This window comes from Grampus griseus, assembly GCF_964374135.1.
Source record: "Grampus griseus genome assembly, chromosome: 12".
Classification (NCBI taxonomy): Eukaryota; Metazoa; Chordata; class Mammalia; order Artiodactyla; family Delphinidae; genus Grampus; species Grampus griseus.
Window position 1 is genome coordinate 74,830,044 of NC_139006.1, and position 19,042 is coordinate 74,849,085.

General features: G+C 37.4%; 1 pseudogene across 1 annotated transcript; it reads left to right on the top strand.

Moving 5' to 3' along the window:
* The first annotated feature begins 17,401 nt into the window (after window positions 1-17,401).
* Window positions 17,402-17,993, top strand: LOC309831330 (nuclear transport factor 2-like; annotated as a pseudogene). The gene has a single exon. The product of its transcript is annotated as a nuclear transport factor 2-like (transcript).
* Window positions 17,994-19,042: the final 1,049 nt, after the last annotated feature.

Consider the following 19,042-nt stretch of genomic DNA (forward strand, 5'->3'; position numbering starts at 1 on the left):
CCATGGAAATAGAATGGAGAAAATGCAAGAAATGTTTAACAAGGACCTAGAAGAACTAAAGAGCAAACAAACAGTGATGAACAACAAAATAAATGAAATTAAAAATTCTCTAGACGGAATAAGTAGCAGAATAACTGAGGCAGAAGAACGGATATGCCTGGAAAATAAAATAGTACCACAGAGCAGAATAAAGAAAAAGGAATGAAAAGAATTGAAGACAGTCTCAGAGACCTCTGGCAAAACATTAAACGCACCAACATTTGAATTATAGGGGTCCCAGAAGAAGAAGAGAAAAAGAAAGGGACTGAGAAAACATTTGAAGAGATTATAGTTGAAAACTTCGCTAATATGGGAAAGGAAATAGTCAATCAAGTCCACAATGCACAGAGAGTCCCATACAGGATAAATCCAAGGAGAAACATGTCAAGACACATATTAATCAAATGATCAAAAATTAAATACAAAGAAAAATTATTAAAAGCAGCAAGGGAAAAATAACATGCAAGGGAATCCCCATAAGGTTAAGAGCTAATCTTTCAGCAGAAACTCTGCAAACCAGAAGGGAGTGGCAGGGCATATTTAAAGTGATGAAAGGGAAAAACATACAGCCAAGATTACTCTACCCAGCAAGGATCTCAATCAGATTCGATGGGGAAATTAAAACTGTTACACACAAGCAAAAGCTAAGAGAATTCAGCACCACCAAACCAGCTTTACAACAAATGCTAAAGAAACTTCTCTAGGCACAAAACACAAGAGCAGGAAAAGATTTACAAAAACAAACCCAAAACAATTAAGAAAATGGTAATAGGAACATATATATCGACAATTACCTTAAATGTAAATGGATTAAATGCTCCAACCAAAAGACACAGACTGGCTGAATGGATACAAAAACAAGACCCACATATATGCTGTCTACAAGAAACCCACTTCAGACCTAGGGAAACATACAGACTGAAAGTGAGGGGATGGAAAAAGATATTCCATGCAATTGGAAATCAAAAGAAAGCTAGAGTAGTAATTCTCATATCAGACAAAATAGACGTTAAAATAAAGACTGTTTGTTACAAGAGACAAAGAAGGACACCACATAATGATCAAGGGATCGATCCAAGAAGAAAATATAACAATTGTAAATATTTATTAGGAGCACCTCAATATATAAGGCAAATGCTAACAGCCATAACAGGGGAAATTGACAATAATGCAATAATAGTAAGGAACTTTAAAACCCCACTTACACCAATGGACACATCATCCAAAATAAAAATAAATAAGGAAACACAAGCTTTAAATGACACATTATACAAGATGGACCTAATTGATATTTATAGGACATTCCATCCAAAAACAACAAAATACACATTCTTCTCAAGCGCTCATGGAACATTCTCCAGGTTACATCATATCTCAGGTCACAAATCAAGCGTTGGTAAATTTAAGAAAATTGAAATCACATCAAGTATCTTTTCCGACAACAACACTATAATATTAGATATCAATTACAGGAAAAAAACTGTAAAAAATACAAACACATGGAGGCTAAACAGTACACTACTAAATAACCAAGAGATCTCTGAAGATATCAAAGAAGAAGTCAGAAAATACCTAGAAACAAATGATAGTGAAAACATGATGACCAAAAGCCTATGGGATGCAGCAAAAGCAGTTCTAAGAGGAAGTGTATAGCAATACAATCTTACCTCAAGAAACAAGAAACATCTCAAATAAACAACCTAATCTTACACCTAAAGCAATTAGAGAAAAACAAAAAACCCAAAAGTTAGCAGAAGGAAAGAAATCATAAAGATCGGATCAGAAATAAATGAAAAATAAATGAAGGAAACAATAGCAAAGATCAATAAAACTAAAAGCTGGTTCTGTGAGAAGGTAAACAAAACTGATAAACCATTAGCCAGACTCATCAAGAAAAAAAGGGAGAAGACTCAAATCAACAGAATTAGTTATGAAAAAAGAGAAGTAACAACTGACACTGCAGAATTATAAAGGATCATGAGAGATTACTACAAGCAACTCTATGCCAATAAAATGGACAAAATGGAAGAAATGGACAAATTCTTAGAAAAGCACAACCTTCCAAAACTGAACCAGGAAGAAATAGAAAATATAAACAGACCAATCACAAGCACTGAAATTGAAAACTGTGATTAAAAATCTCCCAACAAACAGAAGCCCAGGACCAGATGGCTTCACAGGTGAATTCTACCAAACATTTAGAGAAGAGCTAACACAGATCCTTCTCAAACTCTTACAAAATATAGCAGAGGGAGGAACACTCCCAAAACTCATTCTACAAGGCCAGCATTACCCTGATACCAAAACCAGACAAAGATGTCACAAAAAAAGAAAACTGCAGGCCAATATCACTGATGAACATAGATGCAAAAATCCTCAACAAAATACTAGCGAACAGAATCCAACAGCACATTAAAAGGATCATACACCATGATCAAGTGGGGTTTATCCCAGGAATGCAAGGATCTTCAATATATGCAAATCAATGTGATACACCATATTAATAAATTGAAGGATAAAAACCATATGATAATCTGAAAAGATTCAGAAAAAGCTTTCAACAAAATTCAACACCCAATTATGATAACAACTCTCCAGGAAGTAGGCATAGAGGGAAGTTATCTCAACATAATAAAGGCCATATATGACAAAACCACAGCCAACATCATCCTCAATGGTGAAAAACTGAAACCATTTCCACTAAGACCAAGAACAAGACAAGGTTGCCCAATCTCACCACTATTATTCAACACAGTTTTGGAAGTTTTAGCCACAGCAATCAGAGAAGAGAAAGAAATAAAAGGAATCCAAATTGAAAATAAGTAAAACTGTCACTGTTTGCAGATGACATGATACTACACATAGAAAGTCCTAAAGATGCTACCAGAAAACTGCTGGAGCTAATCAATGAATCTGGTAAAGTAGCAGGATACAAAATTAATGCACAGAAATCTCTTCCATTCCCACATACTAATGATGAAAAATCTGAAAGAGAAATTAAGGAAACCCTCCCATTTACCACTGCAATAAAAAGAATAAAATACCTAGGAATAAACCTACCTAAGAAGACAAAAGACCTAAATGCAGAAAACTATAAGACACTGATGAAAGAAATTAAAGATGATACAAACAGATGGAGAGATATATCATGTTCTTGGATTGGAAGACTCAACATTGTGAAGATGACTATACTACCCAAAGCAATCTACAGATTCAATGCAACCCCTATCAAACTACCGATGACATTTTTCACAGAACTAGAACAAAAAATTTCACAATTTGTATGGAAACACAAAAGACCCCAAATAGCCAAAGCAATCTTGAGAAAGGAAAACGGAGCTGGAGGAATCAGGCCCCCTCACTTCAGACTGTACTACAAAGCCACAGTAATCAAGACAGTATGGTACTAGCACAAAAACAGTAATGCAGATCAATGGAACAGGATAGAAAGCTCAGAGATAAAGCCACACAAATATGGTCACCTTACCTCTGATAAAGGGGGCAAGAATATACAATGGAGAAAAGACAGCCTCTTCAATAAGTGGTGCTGGGAAAACAGGACAGCTATATGTAAAAGAATGAAGTTAGAACACTTCCTAACACCATACACAGAAATAAACTCAAAATGGATTAAAGACCTAAATGTAAGGCCAGACACCATCAAACTCTTAGAGGAAAACATAGGCAGAACACTCCATGACATAAATCATAGCAAGATCCTTTTTGACCCACCTCCTAGAGAAATGGAAGTAAAAACAAAAATAAACAAATGGGACTTAATGAAACTTAAAAGCTTTTGCACAGAAAAGGAAACCATAAACAAGATGAAAAGACAACCCTCATAGTGGGAGTAAATATTTGCAAGCGAAGCAAATGACAAAGGATTAATCTCCAAACTATTCAAGCAGGTCATGGAGCTCAATAGCAAAAAAACAAACAACCCAATCCAAAAATGGGCAGACGACCTGAATAGACATCTCTCCAAAGAAGATATACAGATTGCCAACAAACACATGAAAGGATGCTCAACATCATTAATCATTAGAGAAATGTGAATCAAAACTACAATGAGGTATCACCTTACACTGGTCAGAATGGCCATCATCAAAAAATCTACAAACAATAACTGCTGGAGAGGATGTGGAGAAAAGGAAACCTTCTTGCACTGTTGGTGGGAATATAAATTGATACAGCCACTATGGAGAACAGTATGGAGGTTCCTTAATAAACTACAAATAGAACTACCATATGACTCAGCAATCTCACTACTGGGCATATACCCTGAGAAAACCATAATTCAAAAAGATTAATGTACCACATTGTTCACTGCAGCACTATTTACAATAGCCAGGACACAGAAGCAACATAAGTGTCCATCAACAGATGAACGGACAAAGAAGATGTGGCATATATATACAATGAAATATTACTCCGTTATAAAAAGAAACGAAATTGAGTTATTTGTAGTGAGGTGGATGGACCTAGAGCCTGTCATACAGAGCAAAATAAGTCAGAAAGAGAAAAACAAATACCGTATGCTAACACATGTATATGGAATCTTAAAAAAAAAATGGTTCTCATAAACGTAGGGGCAGGACAGGAATAAAGACGCAGACATATAGAACGGACTTAAGGACTCAGGAGGGGAAAGGGAAGCTGGGACGAAGCGAGAGAGTGGCATTGACATATATACACTACCAAATGTAAAATAGACAGGTAGTGGGAAGCAGCTACCTCGCATGGGGAGATCAGCTCGGTGCTTTGTGACCACCTAGAGGGGTGGGAGGGAGACGCAAGAGGGAGGGGAATATAGGGATATATGTATACATATAGCTGATTCACATCGTTATACAGCAGAAACTAACATTACATATTAACACTGTAACATTAAATTGTAAGGCAGAGTAAGTGTAAGTGTAAGTGTAAGGCAAAGTATGAGTCTGTGATAGAAAAAAAGAAAAACTCAACCTACTCTGGTAAAAAACAGAAAGAAAATATAGGCTTATATATTTAGGAAACAAAATGAGTACAGGACCCAATAAATCAAATCATGTCATTCATTTCTTGGCATTTCTTTCCTCTATGGGGACTTCATTCTTAAAAGAAGCACCTCTTTACGTTGTAGCAGAGATGCCTACATGGCTACCGGCAATTCCAAATATATATCCTGTTCTCTACAAACTGCAATTGCAGTTCACTCCCTATTCTGGCCTTGGGAAGTCCTACCCTGGCATAGCCTTTGGGCCAGAGCCCACACCCCCACACCTGGCTGGGCCACTGGGACAAGGTACTACCACATTCTGACTCTGAGGTGAGGGGGTGGGGCAAGATGCCCACAAGGACTGGGGTTTGCTTGATAGGTGACATGAGTAAGACTCCTTACTGACAAGTCTGGGATGAGGGGGTCTCTGGCACCTGAGGCTCCCAGGTGTTTCTCATCCCATGCCTCCTCTGCCAGGCCTCACAGAATTCCTGAGATCCCACAAGATTGGTCGCAGCAACAGAGCTTTGAGCCTGATTCTGCCAATCTCTAAACCTAATGCTCAGCAAATCCCAGCCCATCCTTTCCCTGCCCCTCCATCAGGACCAACACTTACTCCCCCCCACATACCCACACAGCCCACCCTGCAGGCTCCAACTGCACCCTGACTGCCTTGCTGCGAGACCCCACACTCCATCCACCAGGCCCAGGCCCCACTGGTGTGCCCCATGGTGTTCAAGACGAGAGAACATTTCCTGATGGAGGGACATGGGTGAAGGAGTCAGCTATCCCATCACAGGGCTGTGGCAGGGCCAGCAAGAGGGAGGAGAAACAAACAGCCAAATGAACTCTAGATAAAAAGAGATTTTTTTCTGTAATACCTCCTACAGACAAATCTCAGGGAAGAATTTGATTGGTCTAGTTTGCAAAACAATAATTGTATTATGGGAGAGAGGACCCCAAGGAAGATTTAGATTAACCAAGACTGGGTCATGTGTCTACTCTGAGGTGGGAGATGGGTGGGAACAGAATGGATAACCATTAGGGAAAGGAATTTTTTATCAGAAAAATGGGAAAATGATTTGGGGCAAGCAAAGAATGGCATGTGTACAAAATATCTACATGTTAACATGCACATACACATTAGTACACACATTTTATTATTTTTATCTTGTGTGTGTATGCACATACGAGAGTGTGTTATGTATTTGATTTTATCTTGTTTTTCTAGTTGTTTCAGTGTTATATATTTGGTTTTAGGCAGTTACCCAGAGTTAGCCAAACTGCAAGGTCAAAGGAAATACTCCCCACAAGACTGCCTTCACTCTGACACTAATTCCAAGTTTGGAGATTGCTAAAAACCATCTTCAAGTTTAGTAATTCACTGGAATAACTCATAAAAGTCACTGAAATCTGTAATACTCCTAGTTACAGTTTATTACAGGGAAAAGATACTAGTTAAAATCAGCCAAGGCAGAGTCCTGGAGGGGTACACATACAGAACTTCCAGTTGTCCTCTTCCTGTGGGGTCATGGACAACATTACTTCCTCCCGGCTGTGATGTGTGACAACACACTTGGATACGGCCAACCAAGGAAGCACACCCCAGCCTTCGGTATCCAGAGGGTCTTGATCACATACTGCCTGAGTGGATGACCACTGGTCTCCAGCCTTCCCAGAGTTCAGGCTAATACCTTTAGGCTCCTGACTAAATACCTGAACTCCAAAGGAACTGATATGGTGTGGCCCAAAGCCCCCATCATAAATCACTGTTTGTCTGTCCAGTGACCAAAGCCTCCAGGCAAACAAAGATACTCCTACCATGCAGGACATTCCAGGAACCTCGAGGTCACCTCTCAGCAGCCAGAACTCTCTCTGGGTAAGGTCAATTGTTCACAGCACGACAGTATTTTAAGTGCCAAGTCCAGGCAATGCCAATTCACTTTACTGAAATAGCAATTTCATTTATTCTCCTAAATTATTAATGAAAAATAGTATTTTACCCACTTCTGTACCCACAATCCCGGTTGTTATACAATGAATATTTTTTGCTTTACTTCAGTTTTACTGGTGTGTAAAGAATTAATGAGGCACAGCTCACAGATTGATGTTCCTATTTATTAGTTTTTGTTCTTTTGCTAAACATGCCCCGTGTAATCTTTGATAATCGCTCAAGTTATTGAAAAAGAGTTTGCACAGCCTTAATATTATTTGCTTATTAATCTGTGACAAACCATAAAACTTGATGTTTTCACCATGACTACCTCATGAAATTGGCTCACTTTTTCTCTGATTAAAGTAGCAGCATACTGACAATGCCAACAACTTTTAGAAGTGTTTTTGGGAGAGCTATGTGAATATCACCTTTGTTTTCATTTGAAATATCCAAAAGAAACTGAAAATGTTCTTCCACAACATAATCACATACCTGTCTGTACTCTGGCTACTCTGAATTTGGCCAAATGAGGGTCAGGACTGCAACACACCCTTGACCCATAGAATGAATCATTCAAATATCAATCAAATCCTCTTCTCTGATCTACCCTGAATGCTTATCTTCAATTTCCACAGTGCTTTCCTAGAAAACAACACAAACCTCCTGTCCTAGAGTTGTTCTGGTTCTTAACCACTTTGGGGTCACAGACTCTTTACGACAAACCCACAGAACAAATTCTAGAATAATGAGTAAACAGCAACACGATAGAAAAAACAACAAAATTTAATATAGTTTCAGGGGGATTCATGGGTCATGGTTTAAACATCCTGCTCTAGAATTTTCTGGCCATTGAACATTGCTATATTAGTCTCAGATGACATACTTGTGCCTAAGTACATTAGGGAGAAAAATATGGACTTTCTAGGTATTTAGAGACCTTCTCCCCCCTTACACTGTAGTTATTACATTGCTCTCCCCTTCTTCCCAGGTCTTCTATACATCCTTTTAAGTTGAATCTAGTAACATCTATTTCCCTCAACAAAAATCCAAGGCCAGATCTGCTAAGGTTACTGTCATCTGTACAAATATCACATTGCTCAGGAAGTAGAACCCAAAGGGAAAAGAGGAGAAAGGAAGGGGGAAAAAATCCCAACAGGTGCTATCCGAAGAAACCTACTCCAATGCCAGAACATTCAAGAAATGATAAGAATTAAGAACCACTATCATCCAAGCCTCCCTTATTTTGACCCACCTTATTTTTTGCTTGTAATAGTAGCAGGTCTGTTTATTTAAAATAACAAGAATCAAATAGATTCATACTGTTCATATGAATAACACACTGCATTGAAAGGCAAATGCCCACAGGATCTCTGTGTTTCATTTTTGTTTTTAAAATCTTAGGCTGCAACAAGTCCATATTGAGAAAAATATACTGGAACTCTGTTATTTTTCTTTTATACGTGGAAAGTAACTGAAGTCTGGTTATAGTTATCAACCAGATAACTATTTAAAGCTCTAATGCTGAAGTTTGGTTTCCTTTAATCAGGCATTGAATGTAATGTACAGTCGGGTCTTAAAACTTCACTTTAAGAGGAACGTTTGCTATTTTGAAAGGAGCTTCTAAAGGGAAAGATATATCTATGTAAAAACTCCCAGTCCAGTTGCCCCACATACTTTAAAAATGAGAGATTAAATTACTAGATCTTTATTGAATAGGAAAATGCATTTTTCCTTCTTTGTCTTCTCTTACTAAAAACAGGATTTCTCTAAGCAATGGTTATCATAATATGGGTGATCGCATCTGTGCTTCACAGCTTATGACACCCCAGGGTATGTTTATCTCCACTCTGCTTTTATGGCTCACAGCACTCCAGGGTGCAACAAGCTCCTAATGGCTCTAGAAAACATTGCCAGTAATTTTTTTACCACTTAAGACAGTACTATCCCAGACGATGATTACGAGTTGGATGGTATTCAGTTCTTCCTCTACGTGGCTTACCCCAGCTTGTTTAATAATTGTATGTAGTATCACAGTCCTGAGAGATGTACTTTCTGACCAGAAAGATGACAATTTTCATATAAGTGTATATACCTAAATGTTCACATTTCATACTCAAATTTCATAATTCACTCAAGGTAGGTCAAGTGCCAAGATCTAAAGACGAAAGGTAATGAAAAGCAATACTTCTCTCAAGATCTCAGTGGAAATAACAATAAAGCTTAAAGTGTAACAATTAAAAAAAATAGCCTTCTTAGGATAGAAAGGAAGCATCTGCTCAAATTAGTGTTTGAGATTGACAGCATGACCAACTATTTATTTTGTGCTTTAATTTTATTGTATAATTCTATGGGACAACTTCTATGGACGACCCCATGAGATCTGTCATATAAAATTATATTTTATATATGTATGTATATATGTTATATATATATATGTATGTATAGATATATGTATATATATATGTTATACATGTAAGCAGGTATAATTATTGTTTTCTACGTGGTAGTTCTAACTTAACAATAATAGAGGAGTAATAAATTATAAGGAATCTTATACAATTGAAAGAATTATTTAGCACACTGAATTAGGTTGTTTCACCAAATTCATTTCAGTCAAAATGGTGCATCCAATGCCCTGGAGATAACTAATGTTAAACCTTAAACCTCAGTGATTCGGGCTTTAAGGTATTAAAAACATTTTTTTTTTAATTTATAACAACAAAAAAAGATGTCCAACTTTTCCAAAATCTCTATCTTCTCTTCTGGGGTAACTGAATTAACAATTTCTTAAACTTCACATTATTTAAGCTAAAACAATTATCCATTTTAACAAATGCCCCATCTGCATCTTTACTGTCATTTATAAGTACACATTGATGACCAGTAAATGTAAATTATATGCTAATGGACATATTTCTTAATCCTCATAGTGCATACTTTAGGAATGTGAATAGGTCTTATGGTTGTGAATTTCCAGTTTAACACTCAGGATTTGCAGAGAATCAACTCTGTGGCCAGATTAGAGTCAAATATGGTAATGTGCCCATTAAAAACCAGAACAATGTTAGACTTTTCTGAAATTCATTACATCACCTAGTATTGGACATGTATTAATAGTAAACATGTAATTTTTTATCTGATTGGTTGAGGAATTAGTTGAATAATGGAAATTGACTGTGGTTGAGAAAGGTTAGCAAATAAATGAAAACCAACAAACGAAGAGTGAATTTGACTGTTTCAAACCATTACATTAGGATGGCTGAAAAGAAAAGTGTCCTTGGAATCTATAATATCTCTAGTGGCTTGTAGGCCAAAGAAGCAAAAGTAGCTAAAAAAGAGAATAGTACATGGCTAAAGAGTGACCAAAGGACATTATTAACTCATGTTTTGAAAAAATTTCGTGTTGGGATTCCAGAATAATAATATCCAATATCTTGCTCACCAAAGTATAATACATTCTTTATCTAATACAGGGATTAAATAAGAATTAAGAAACTGGACATGTTTCCAAAAAGAAAAAATAAAATAAAAAAGTTTACCTGCCTATCTCATTGTTGGCAGCCAACTACAGTAGAAGAGTTTTGGCAGCTTTCAGATACTTTAGAATTTGAAGCAATGTTGAGATGATCTATTTAAATCCAGTATATAGGTGACCATTTCTCAGATTTAATTTATATATCGTTCTTGTTATCTATTTCCACGAGCTTTGACTCTCTTTCTCTCTCTTCTATCCTTTTTATTCTTCTTTCCTGAACATAAATCTTGATGCTCCCCTATTTGACATATACCAAATTTCCAAAAAAAAAAAAAAGGAAAAAGTAAATCAGCAGGAAAGGAAGAAACAAGTGAACCCGACAACTGTACAACACTTGAACTCACAGACTATTCCTATACGGAAAAAGTGAATAGTTGGTGCTAGAAAGAAAAAGTTGAAAATTGGGTCAGACGATTGATAGGACTGATATGTTTTCCACTTTGCTGACATATAATCGTACTGGTGGTCACACTGACCTGCTGCTGGGACCCGGTGGGGTCTGAGCCCAAGCATGAGCGGGGTCGTGCTGCCGGGGCTTCACGTAGGGCTCCATGTGCTACAATAGCACGGGCAGACTGAGACCCAAGCAAAGCTTTATCCTTTCCCAGGGGTTTAATATCCCTGGGCAAACAGCCAAGTGGCTCTCTGAAAGTGATGTAAGAATGGGTAAAGTTCTCATTAAGGATTTGTCTGAACTGGTTTTTCCCAAAAGGGTGCACAAGAGAGTTTCTCAATAGTACCAAGCCCTATACGTGTTACGTATCAATCCAACCCAAGTCGCTTAGTGGCTCTTTTGCTAGAGCACTTCTCCTTTATGATCAATAATCTCAAAGAACTGGGTATTTTTACTTAGGGGACTTTTCCCAGTGAGAGAAATTCTATTCTTACCACTTCCTTTTATGTATGTACATAAAGAGGATGTTTGTGAGTCTGTAAAAAGTACCCTTGATCTTATTTGATAGACTGTGTCCTCCTCAGAGTGAACAGGCTGTCAAGTGGTGACTCTGCATTTGCAAATGAATGACAATATGTGTGCCAAATTCCCTCCCCAGCCACAAAAGTAACAGGATGAGAATTTTATTTCTGGAAGAGGATTTCAAAACAGGTCAGCTCTCATTTACTCCTCAGCGGGTGCTGCTAAAAACTAGAAAAAGTAAGATGTGGCCATTAAACACAGCAGACAAAACAATACGTACATCAATCAGTGCCTAGAAACAGACTTTGAAATGCTATTTATTACCTGTTTTCATCAAATATGCATTACTCTAACGATCGGCATATTATGAAGACAGGCATTTTAGAGACAAATTATAAGATGGGCTAAAAAAGGTGGCTATCATTTGGCAAAGAAAGGCAGTTTAATTTTAAAAAATCATATAATTGCTATGGAAAGTATCTGTATAAATCAAACATTTCAGAGAGACAAGATATTGATCAGTCATGGCAATCCTCTCCGACTTTCCATACAAAACTATATAAAGGTACATAATAAAGTTAAATTTTAGACTGTTACAGTCAAAAGCATGCTTTGTTACCGAAGTTTTGCTCTATTTATTTGGATGATATTGGTATGAACAGATTAAAAGAACAAATATGAAAGAGACTCTCAATCCTGTTTTCAAAAGTATTTATAGGTTGGCACCTGGAGGGTTGCAGTAGTTCGTGAAAAGTCAATACAGAAATCTAGAGCGTGTTCTTCTTCTCTTCCTTCATTAGAGAAATGGACAGCTGAGAGGAGCCCTTTGGTTGTCCGACACCAGTACAAGCCACGTTAACAAATAGTTCTTGGCGAGGCAGCCACAGACAGCGTAGCCTGAAATTCTCATCGCCACATATAAGTGATGCTGTACTGCTGCCACTCCTCTGTCTATTTATATTGCTAATTAAATCGCACAACTTGTTCAGCGTCTTCTGTTCTACATCTACTTTTGTGCTCGACATTTTGTACACCAAATTACATCCTTTTGCATGGGCCAAGTACATGATCCTATTCAGAGTCCTAATGCTGTTGTTCATTTTGTTCCATCAGCTAATGGTTAGAACTAATTGTTGAGAATTAACAGATATTGTGCCTTGAATCTGGATCTTTACACTCTTGCTCAGTCATGGAGTTTCTGACCTCTGAGTGAGCAGACAGTACCCAGATGAAGGAGAGGAAGATTCTTAAGACAGGAATACAATGGAACAGCCATCAGGAGTTCCAATGGGGCACTTTTACTGGAGGAGGGAAGCAGATGCTGAGAGAAATTTCAGAATTGGACTAAAATAAAGAAAAGTAATAAAGAGAATTAGCACTGGAACATCCAGGGACCAAAGGACATGTGACAAAGGAACCAGAAAAGGAGAGTACGAGAAAAATAACTAAGGGGCTCAGTCAGAAGGTGTTAGGCTTCAAAAAGTGTCACACTGTGCGTATGTGAAATAAAGAAGAGCAGGACTTTTAGCAAAAATAGAGTCAGCAGTTTTCCTTTGTTGCTATTATTATTTAGTAGACGTGCTTTATTTTGTAATTCAAGGTATTTTGAGTCTCTGTATCTTGAGGATCCTAGTAAGGATCACTTGTTGATAACGATCTGTAGATGAGCCTAAAACCCATTTCCTCATTTCTTCTGGTGTCCTCTGGGTTATGTTTTCATCATAATTTTCTTTTACTTAATTAAGCCTTCCATGAAGCCCAAAGTATTTAAATTGTAAGGATTGCTGAAATTGGGTCATTAAGGTAACTTCTAAGTAGAGGCAGTCTGCCAGAATTGTTTAAAAAAAATCTAAGATAAAAATAAAAAGGAGGGAATTGATGCTAGGTGTTTTGGGAAAAAAGAGAGTACACGTTCCCTAAGAGGAAAAAGAGATAACTAACAGAGGTAAAGTAAAAGATATCTAACTACTTAGAAGGCTGAGGGAGGATTAATATAAAATGAACCAAAATAAATAAGTAAATAAACAAGTACATAAATAATAAAGTCAACAGAACCTAGTCATAAATAAGCCATGGAGCTCAGAGGGTTCAAAGCAATTATATTAAAATACATAGCCAGATTACAAGCACCCCTATGACACAGGATAATTGAGCATGAACATAGTTATATTTACAGTAAAGTAATTAATGAATGACATACACAGCAATTAGAGTAGTCAGGACTCTTATCTTACTCCCCATCCCATAAAGTCAAATGCAAAGGACGAACAGCCAGCATTATTTCCCCAGTAAAATGCTCAAAGGCTATTCTCTAAAGGAAGTAAAATCAGTGTTGGGCAAAAGTCAGATTCTCATGGCAAGCATCCTTTCCCGCTTCCCTCTCCCACTGAATAAAATGCTATTGATGTTGACCTTGGCTTGGGGAATGCCGTCTATGGCCTGTCCCCTGGATCACGTAGCTCTACCTACCAAAGCAGCCCTACACAGAGCTCCTTAGAGAAAATATCTAGAAAAGCATCTTACCTTCCTGGCAGCATATGGAACTTACAGCCTTCTTAAATGTGAATGGAGAAACAGGGAATGCCAGGTATGTGAAGAAAACAAGCAGGTTATAAGAGAAAGAAAAAAAAAATTTTTAATGGTTTTATGGGAGGTTGAGGAAATAGAAAAGGACTTTGAGAACACTGAATGTGTTCAGAGTGATCAGAGAAAGTACTGTATTTATAAAACAAAACTATAAAGCTCTGAACAAAGAACAATCAGAGAAGATAAAAAAAGTTCTCAGAGATTAAACATACTATGGTAAAATTGAAGAGTGACTGGAAAATAAGGTTGACGATACCTCCTGGAATACAGAGCACAAAAGGACAGTCAGAAAATATGAATGAGGAAATGAGGAAAAGAAGGCCCATCAGGGCTGTACATTGTCCTGACAGAAGGAACTCTGGAAAGAGAGGGCAAGAAAATGGAAAGGGGTGGGCTTCCCTGGTGGCGCAGTGGTTGGGGGGTCCGCCTGCCAATGCAGGGGACACGGGTTCGTGCCCCGGTCCGGGAAGATCCCACATGCCGCGGAGCAGCTGGGCCCGTGAGCCATGGCCACTGAGCCTGCGCGTCCGGTGCCTGTGCTCCACAGTGGGAGAGGCCGCGGCAGTAAGAGGCCCACATACCGCAAAAAAAAAAAAAGAAAAAGAAAAAAAAGAAAATGTAAAGGGGTGAACGTCAAAATTATAGTAGAAAAGAAATTCCCAGAGCTGGAGGAGGATACATCTTCAGAGTGAAGACACACAGAAACAAGAGTCATCAAACAAACACAAAAAACCCTGGCCTGGTACATGAAATTGCAAAATGGTACAAATAAAAAGAAGGTCCCCAAAGCTTCTTTCTAGAATAAACTAATTGCCTTCAAAGGAAAATGAGGCAATCTGGCATCAAATGTCTCACCAGCTGACTGGATACAAGATAACATTGGAGCAGCAATGCCCGGAAAACAGTATGCAGATTCCTCAAAAAATCAAAAACAGATTTGTCATATAATTCAGCAATCTGGGTATAGAGACATATGCACTCCCATGTTTACTGCAGCATTACTGACAATAGCGAAGATATGAAAACAACCTAAGTGTCCATCAACACATGAATGAATAGATATATATGGTGTACATATACAATTGAATATTATTCAGCCATGAGAAAGAAGGAAATCTTTCAATTTATGACAACATGATGGACCTTTAGGACATTATGCTAAGTGACATAAGCCAGACAGAGAAACATAAATACTGTATGCTATCACTTATATGTGGAATCTGAAAAGCCAAACTTGCAAAAACAGTAAAATGTTGATTATCGGGGGGTGTGGAGGTACGGGAACAAGAGAGATGTTGTTTAAGGGTACAAACTTACCACTAGTAGTAATTAAGTCCTAGAGATCTAATGCAAAGTATAGTGAATATAGATAGCAATATCGTATCATAATATTCAAACTTGCTAAGAGACTAGGTCTTACTTATTCCAACTACAAAAAATAATTACATGATGTGATAGAAGTGCTAACTATCTCTACAATGGCAATCTTATCACAATATATAAATGTATAGACCAACAGGTTATACACCTTAAATTAACACAATGTTATATGTCAAATATATTTCAAAAAAAAGAAAGAAAAAGAGTTCAAAAGATGTGAATATGGTTCAGCAAACAAAAATATAAAAGGGCCCTTAAAATATGAAAGGATGCAACTTCATTCATATATATAGTAACAGAAATGCAAATTATAACTAAAATTGGATGCCATTTTTCACCTTTTAATTTGGCAAAATTCTAAAATTAGAGCAAAAAGTGTTATCAAAGCTGGGAGAAATAGAAACCTTCATACAAAATGGTACAAGTCTTAAAAGAAAAATTGGCAATGTTATCAAAATTACATTTCTGGAAATATATTCTAAAGACAGCACTTCTTGTATTGGATTTATATTTGTGAAAATGCCAATATTCCATTATTTTTATCCAAAACTAATAATTTCATATATTATAACCTTACAATAGCAAAAGATTGGAAGTAATGTAAATGTTTATATATAGGGCACTTATTATAAAATAACTGTTCGAAAGAATACTATGCAGTTGTAATTAAGAATCAGGATGCTCACAAAGATATGAGTGAAAAAATTAAAAAATAATATAAAATAGGACGCAAATTAAATGTGGTAAAATTTTAAACATTTGAGTGTAGAAAAAATAGAATTAATTTCATGTTGAGATGTAACATGAATGGGGAAGAAAGGGAGAAAAGGTAATATTTTCATATTGCATAAGATGATACTTCTAAAACTTGATACAACAAAAAATACAGATTTAAGTTCTTATTTTAAGTCACAAAAATAATAGAAAACTAAAAATGGTATAAATCTGAAACTCTAAGAAAAGGGAAAAAAGACAAAGGTACAAATGATTTACATCTTCACCTGTCATATTAGAGGTTATTAGATATTGTCTAGTATTTCTAAATGAAGGAAAGAGAAAACCAAGCATGTTTTCTTGAACCACAGCATCAAGCACCAGAAGAGTCTGCTTCTGAAGAATGGGTCTGGGAATGAGAAGGGAAGTAGAACTAGTATTTCTATATTGCTTGATTTGTTACCAAATTCAAGAATTGCTCTGATAAAAAATATTTTTGACCAAAGTTAATGGATATAGGCAAAAATTCATATAACACTTGGTGTAAAAGATTCAAGAGGCAGAAACTATATATGATTTGTTCACCACAAAATTTCAATCACCCAGTGTCTGACATGTAGTAGATCTTAGTAAATAAGACATAAAGAGCTCTTCCAAATCAATAAGATAAGAACATCATCCAAATAGAAAAATTGGTAAAATACATAAATATATAGTTCAGAAAATAATTACACATGGCCAATAAACATACTTAATGTTCAATCTCAGTAGTAACGCAAGTTAAACCTACAGTGTTATCACTTTTCCCTTGTCAAATTGGAAATATTTTATAATAATGCCTGCATGTATAGAAGTTGTGAATCAAAATCCTCATGTGCAACCAATTTAGGTATAAATTGATTTTTTTTAAAAATAAAGGAAGAGAAAGAATTCTTAAATATTTATACTTTGACGTAGCACCCTTATTTCTGGAAATCAATCCTAATGAAATAACACAACGTGCTATAAAAGATTAATGTATAAGGTATGTTTCCCAGTCCTATTTAACAGAGTGAAAATTAGCATCAATCCAAGTAGTCAACAATAATGGTTAAATAAATGTACATCCACATGAGAGCATATTATTTAATAATTAAAATGTCATTACAAAATATATGTAATCAAATGGAAATATTCGTGATATGATAAATGAAGAAATCAGCATACAAAGTAGCATATATACACCAATTTTGTGTGTGTGAGTGCATGGGTGTGAAAAAATTGCAGAGGGAAAACTTTAGTATTTCAAAATGTTAGTAATGGTTATTTCTGGATAATAGTGATACAATTTTTTATTTTTTTTTTTGTATTTTCCACATTTTCTACAAGAAAGACTTATTTTTAGAAATGAAAACAAGAGAGTGCAGTGGGGTGGCAAGGGAAGGTGGGAGAAGACCACACTGGGTTGCCGCCACTGCTGCCACCATTGTGCCAGCTCTTCGGGTCTCAACGAGGCGGGGTGGCGCCCCAGAATGGGAGACAAGCCAGTTTGGGAGCAAACTGGGTCCAGCTTCATTCAACATTACTACCAGTTATTTGATAACGACAGAACCCAACCACACATATTGACGCGACAAGTTATATTGAAGCGACATGTCTTACTTGGGAAGGACAGCAATTCCAGGAGAAACCTGCCACCGTGGAGAAATTGTCTAGCCTTCCATTCCAGAAAATCCAGGACAGCATCACAGCACAGGACCATCAGCCCAGGCCAGATAGCTGCATCATCAGCATGGTTGTGGACCAGCTCAAGGCCGATGAAGACCCTGTCATGGGGTTCCACCAGATGTTCCCATTAAAGAACATCAATGATGCTTGGGTTTGCACCAATGACATGTTCAGGCTTGCCCTGCACAATTTCGGCTGACCTCCTCCCTCCTCTTTCTGATACTATTCACACTCCTCCAGATGCTCCAAATATCATACACAAATGAGCAGGGCCACGGTGGGAGTGGGCAGGTGCGCTGCTGCTACTGAGGCATTGCACATGATGTTTGAACGCTTAGACTGGTTGCATCTGACAGGAGAAGTTTGTGTTGTACCAGCCCACGCCTTGGAAAGACTTAAGTAATGCAAAAGGTTGTCTTCTTTTTTTTTTAATCTACTGACAAGTTGCTCTAGTAACCCAAAGAAGTGAAGGAGAAAGCAGCTGCCTCACAGCCCAGATATTGATTTGTTCAGGTGTTTCATTGCCTCATGATACAATAAAACCACGAAAATTTTCTTAACAACAAATGGTACATCATTAAAAGTTAATGGAGGGCTTCCCTGGTGGCGCAGTGGTTGAGAATCCGCCTGCTGATACAGGGCACACGGGTTCGTGCCCCGGTCCGGGAAGATCCCACATGCCGCGGAGCGGCTGGGCTCGCGAGCCATGGCCGCTGAGCCTGCGCATCCGGAGCCTGTGCTCCGCAACGGGAGAGGCCATGACAGTGAGAGGCCCGTGTACCGCAAAAAAAAGAAAAAGAAAAAGAAAAAGTTAATGGAATTTTACTTCTGGTGATGGCAGAGTAGCTGATATTGGATGAAAACTCCAGCAGATAAAATCATAAACACTGGAAAAAATGAGAGAAAACAAGTCCAGAAACAGCAAGAAACTGGAAGAGAGTTACCTTTAAAACAGAAAAATTAACTTGGTAACTTTGCATTTATTCAACTTTTCATGTGAGGGAAGTCCTCATTCTGCACAGTGTGGGATGTCTGGACCTTAGGCAGAAGCATGGGTCTTACTGGCCTGGTTTTAGGACTGTCATAGTACCTAGCATCTATTAAAGGAAACCCTGGAAAAGAGAGAGCCACAGCATGAGGAAGTCCGAAGTTCTGCATTTAAAATCTGCCCAAAGCCTTGGTTGACCCCTGATCTATGAAGAGCTGAGACCCCTTAGTGTCTTACAGGAAGTGACAGATTGTTACAGC